Genomic DNA, 6,253 nt, shown 5'->3' with positions numbered 1-6,253 from the left:
TGTTGGGGTCATGAAGACAGATTGACCACACACTCGAGGAAGAAACAAGAAAAACAACAAGAAAAACCCAAACACAGGTGACAGAAGGACTGCAGCTTTCAATTCACTACAGTCAGAACAAAACCCTGCACTCGATGCCCCTCTTCTAGTGTTTAATTCAGTCACCACCTACTAATATAAAAGTGCAAACTCTCTATATGGTTGCCCTATATTGTGAGGAAAATATCTGACCACCTGTTCCTTAGATTGTTGGAATTGAAAAGGTTAGCAGGATGTAATATACAGGAGGATAATCTCCAATCTTTTCCTTTTCTTGGGAAACTTGCATTTAATTACTGAGTTAACAATAAGTTGGCTTTAAGAACCTGCCTTGAACAGTTTGTTTGTTTTCTGTCTTCACTATTTGACAAAAATATACAAAGAAAAAAACACCACAAAGATTTAGAATTGTAGGTGGGCAACAATATGGCAAATTGTATTTCTAATCTACATTTTTTAAACCAGCAAGCTTCTCCCTGGTGGTGGTGGCGCAAGTTCATAACACACATGGCACGCACACGCCGTCTCACTGCCTACAATCTTTTGTCACCTGCTGCAACAAATGTCCCATGCAGGACGAGGTCAGGACAGTGGCCTGATGGGAAAATGGGAAATGGGCTATCATCAGGCTAACAGGGCACCACAGTCCACTAATCAGATCAGGAAGCTGGGTGTGTGTGTCCCAGAGAGGGAAAGCGTGTGTGTGTGTGTGTGTGGTAAACTCAGCTGAGCACTAATGGCAGTCATGTTTTAGGAGGACTGAGTTTTAGGCATCACTAGGACCCGGTGATAGGGGGGCCTTTCCGGGTCTGTGTGTGCCGTCGTCTGAGCGTGAGTCAGCTGACTGTAGAAGAGGGTAAATATTTAGGCCGAGGAAAGGAAATGTGTATTTCCCCTCCCTAGCTGCTGAACAATAATTCCCTCCTTCTCCTGCCTTCTGTGTCTGCTTCTCAGAATAGCAGTAATTATCACACTTCCCTGCATTCATTTGAGGACCTCATTGTCCCTGGGCAGCTAGCCGGCAGGCCCACCGCAAAAGAAAAAACACTGTTTATGACATATGCTTGTCAGTTTAGTCATTTGATTGTGTATATGTTGCTTTAGTGTATATAGGTATTGTGAGTATTCAGTATGCTAAATGAATTATTTTTGTACATTCCATAATACCCTGGTAAGACTATGCTCTTTAGTTCTGAAATACAATACACAGTACAGTATTTGAGAGCTAGAGAGCGTAATGTGATCACATTACTGTAACGCACTACTGAGTAAGAGTCAAGTCATTTTCATATAGCCTGAAATCACAAATATTCCTCAGAGGGCTTGCAAACTATACAACATACGTTACCTTCTGCCTGTAATTTGTATAAGGGCTTCCATTCAAACACTTGCGCTGTAGAAATGTTATAACTACATTTTCACAGAAAGCAACATGACAAACAGCTGCAGGCATACACTGTTACAAATTACCAGCATTTCACAATAATTAAAAGTATTATTTTACAGTAACTTGTTGTAAATAAGTTGTAATATCCTGTAATATCCCAATGAATACCTGTAAAAACTACAGTATCCTTGGATTTTACAGCATTTAGCTCTTATTTTACAGTAAAATCTTGCAATCTAAAACCTGCTGTTATATCACAACAAGGTCTGTAATATCACAGCAACACAGTGAAAAAAATTAAGGATTTCACAGCATTAAACAGTATTATTACAGTGAAATATTGTATTGAAATATGCCCTTGGAAGTCACATGACATAACCAAACTGTTTTGAACTGAAGGCTCCGTCGTGTCCCTCTTCTATTCCGGGCTGAATGGAGAAGGTAAGCAGCATGCATGTTTGCAGCACTTACATCCATGTTATTTTAATATGATAATAATATTTACTTTCAAATAAACATTTATCGCATGACACAGTTCACATTTTGTTAGCAAGTGCCCGGAATTGTTGAAAGTTCTCTCACAGCATTTGCTAACAGTAGTAATGTTAGTAATGAGGAGAGTTTCGCTACAATTTTTCATGTCACTATCCCCGTTTAGACAAATCTGGTGTTTGTAAAGTTTATAAAACCAATGATGGGACAAACATTACTATTTATGTGTGCACATTTCTGTAATTAGTCAAGGTTATCATAGATTAGCAGCGCTAACTGTTAGCTGTTTAACTTTAATAACTTAGTGATTCAAACGGTGATTCGCCGTCAAAAAGACAACACAAAATCACTCTCCAGAACTTTCTCATCTACGGTTCCATGCTGGTGGAATGATCTTTCCACCCTCATCCAGAATGCAGAATCCCTGAGAGCTTTCAAAAGACAACTGATGACTGAGTACTTAACATTAAAAAAATAAAATAAAATCCCCTTCCTTCTGCTTTAAATCCTTCCTTTTCTGGTTTTTGCTACTCTGAGCAATGCCTGAACTTTGTATTTTGAGCACATCTTGAGTTGTTCTTGCCTCTTCATGATGACTCGCTTACTTTAGTCCTCAATTGTAAGTTGCTTTGGATAAAAGCGTCTGGTAAATGACTAAATGTAAATGTAAACGGTCCATGAAAAAATATTTTTCCAGCGGATATCCTAGTTACAACATGACTGAACTAACTGGAGTAAGTTAGTCTCATGTCGTGTTCGACAACGGGAGGGTTTTAACACTAGAGTTCCCACTTGTCCTGATATGAATGAATAATAATTGTAAAAGTTGTAAATGCACTTTACATTGAGTGAGCAATCTCAAAGTGCTACAGAAAAAAAACACTATAGATATACCACTATCATTTTTGACATACGGCTAAAATTTAATGAAAATCAATGATCATAATCTGCATTCAAACTGAAATTCTTATTGTTGGTTGCCTTTGTGTAATTTCTCCTTTTTCTTTTCTTTTCTTTCAGAGGGCGAGGCTAACCATCCTGTTCAGTGTCAGGCAGGCTAACCATCCTGTTCAGTGTCAGGCTAAGAGTGAGGAGAAATAGATTAGGTAGGTGACTAGTTAACATGCATCCACAATGTTCAACTGTAAATTCGTTGGCTGTGAGCATGTGTCTGAGAATGTGTGTAACTATGTTCAGCACACAAAACTGCATAGCAATGCCCCCAATTATCACTACCAGTGTGGGGTGCCTGACTGCTCACGGAGGTACAGAAAACACACGGGACTGCAAATTCATATGTATAGGCAGCATAGGTCCTACCTGCAGGCTGCTGGGCCTATACTGCCTGGCCCTCTGGATGGCTTATATCCATCGAGGGACATGTCGTGATGGGCCCACACCCTTTCTTTTTACACGGAGTAGCTGCTTTCTTCAGCAGCTATTACGTCTTTAACCTTGAGTATCCTGCCGCTGGATCGTCGACGCTGGAGTTCATTCAAAGGTATTTTATAAAGATCACATTTAATCTCGTAATTCACATTATAGTACAGGCTTCCAACTCAATGATTGTCTTGAGGTCTAAAATGCTGACAAACGAGGTACCTGAGGCTAGCCTGGTGAGACCATCCTGATCTCGCGAACTCATTCAATTTCGCTCTGCAGATCAGTCTGGTTTTCTACACATGTTATGCTGACAAATACCTGCCGGTCCAATCACAGCTATTTATTTTGTTTTGGGGCAGGCTATGTGATGATGATTTCGAAACGTCTATTGCGAAATGCGAATGTATTGAATGAAGTAGATGAAATTTTCTTTAAAAGCAGAACAAAATGCTCTCAGGCCCTTAATTGAAAAGGATGTGTTTGTCTTACTTTCAACAGGTTTTGGTTTTAATTTACCAACTGGCCAATTGCGTGAAGATGCATTTCAGTGGCGGCGCACGTTGATATGGCCTCTCATAGTAGAAAATCAACCACTTTGCCTCAGGCAAACCCAACCTGAGGCACCTTGGCTAAAAATGGCTAAAAAAAATTATGGTGAGAGTAAGATCTAACAAGTTTGGATTATAAATCTATTAGGGTTTGATGTGGGGAAAAAGCACAGCAAAAAGCACACCTTGATAAATGCTGTCTGCAATACATACTGTAAGTCTATTTAAAACTGAAACTATCTTTGCTTATTAACAGGTGCTTCCTGGGCATCAATCCTGAAAGAGGCTCAAAGACCAAGAAGCGGACAACAATGAACCCTCATGTGAGCACCCTTTGGAGGAAACTTATTGACTTTGAGTGGGCATCATAGTTTTTGTTTTTTGCAGCGGTAGTTGTCAGGCTCAGTTTTGAGTAGCCTTGTTCTTTTTGTAATTTTTCAAGACAACTTTGCACTACAAGATTTTTACACAATGCTGTTGCATGTGGACTCATTATAATGTTTGAGACTGAGAGGAGCGCCTGACCCCTTTAAGACATTCCTTCATCGCTCTCTCCCTTGCTCTCTTATCTTGCCATGAAGGCCTCATTCCCATCCTGTCCATTACTGTTATTGTGACACAGCTAGTTGAATAGTTGAATTGTGAAACAGGTAGTTGAATTGCAAGTTTGCACAATTTCTCTGCATTTTCAGATGGCTTTTATGACTAGAAAGTTGAATTTCTTGAACTCTTGAAGTTCTTGGCATCTGCTGCACATTGAAAAATATTTATTTGTTAATAAATATGCCATTGGGCTAACATTGAATTTACCTCAGAGTTGTTTGTTGGGGAGGGGGTTAATTGTACAATGATTGTAAATTCACAGTAAATGGAAGCTTCATCTGCATTACTTTTACAGTACGTTACTGGACAATTTTAGCATGACTTCCACAGTATACATTGTAAATTCACAGTAAATTATTGTCAACTTGTACATTACTTTCACAGTACACACTGTAAAAGTACAGGGCCTTGTTGTAATGATGTACAGCAAAAGATTGTAATTCCCCAGTAATGTACTGTAATATCACAGTAATTCCTTTGTCATTGAAGCTGTGAAGTTACAGTATACAGTTGTGCTTTTACAACAATGCATTGTAATATCACAGATATAAAATTACAGTAAATTGCTGTGAGTATATTTCACAGTATATTGCTGTAATCCTTACTGTGAAAATCATGCAAAATTTATCCAATTATTTATTGTAAATTCACAACGAAAAATTTTGCAGTGTACTATATGACAACATAAACAACAGTTTAGTTCAGAGGATGCTCCGTTTGATATTACAGCCTAATAATTTGCTGTCAGCAGCTGTTTTGCACAGTTTTGAGGCAATTATAGCAGCTGAATCGATGCGATGCGTTGGTTGATCTGCTCTTTTCACATGATCTTTATCCGCATGAACGCATAAATCATCCACCCGCACCCGCGTTTTACCGCACCTCCACCGGTCAGTGAAGCTTTCCAGGTGATTTATTTGTTGTGCTGTATTGATGTAGGCCTGTCAGTGTTTTCTTTGAATATTGACTGTAATGATTAGAGAGGCTGCTGTCAGTCAGTAAAGTCACAGCAAATAGGCTACAGAAACAGAAACAAAACCAACTGCAGTAATAAACTTGGCAGGACAGACAGTTTCTCTTTGACTCTTTGACCGTAGAGTTTCTGCAGCGGAAAAAATTCCTCTGCAGAAACGTTTAGTTTGCGTGTGAGACCTTTTGGATCTGTAGAAGAACACAGAACAGTAATTAACATTACATCTTGACCGATCCTGATGATGTTTAAAAAACTGTTTTCACTGACTTGTTTCACTTGTCAGAGTTTTTCGTCACTGACTGACGTAATAACGTTTCCCCTAAAAGTAAGTCCAAAACCTCAAAAAGTGTCTCTACCTATAGTCTGGTCTCTACTTGTGGGGACTCGTCAACGCCTGTTAATGCAGAGGGAGGAGCAGAGGAGCAGAGGGAGGCGCAACACTGGCTGTGTTCGAGGCTCATGAGAACAGGAAGCGGACCTGAAAGTTGTTGTTCAGTCTGTTCGGACATTTTGTGACTACAGAGCGAGAGGAAAAAACATAAGGCTGAAGCAGGGTGAGTGTTAATCCAACTTTTTATTATGTTACTGTCAAAGTCTCTGAGTCAGTTTTCACTCTGTGGCCTGGAAAGAAATGATAAAATGAACAGTTTGATTCATCTGTGGACACAAAGATGTAATTTGCTGAATAATAGGCTGCACATTGAAGGTACAGTAACCCAGCGAGCAGGGGCCTGTAGCCCACTAGGAAGGGAGTTCAACCTACTCAGAGGACGGTGGGTAAGATGTTGGTTAGTTAACCCGGTCTTAACTTAATTGGAGTTGGTGCGC

General features: G+C 39.6%; 1 long non-coding RNA gene across 1 annotated transcript; it reads left to right on the top strand.

The window, feature by feature from the left end:
- Positions 1 to 3,272: 3,272 nt before the first annotated feature.
- LOC123986171 lies at positions 3,273 to 4,654 on the top strand. The gene is made up of 2 exons (XR_006828805.1): positions 3,273 to 3,419; positions 4,106 to 4,654. It is a non-coding gene; the product is annotated as an uncharacterized LOC123986171 (long non-coding RNA).
- The last annotated feature ends 1,599 nt before the right edge of the window (positions 4,655 to 6,253 follow it).

This window comes from Micropterus dolomieu, linkage group LG17 (genome assembly GCF_021292245.1).
Source record: "Micropterus dolomieu isolate WLL.071019.BEF.003 ecotype Adirondacks linkage group LG17, ASM2129224v1, whole genome shotgun sequence".
NCBI lineage: Eukaryota > Metazoa > Chordata > Actinopteri > Centrarchiformes > Centrarchidae > Micropterus > Micropterus dolomieu.
This window is presented reverse-complemented; position numbering and strand designations above follow the sequence as displayed.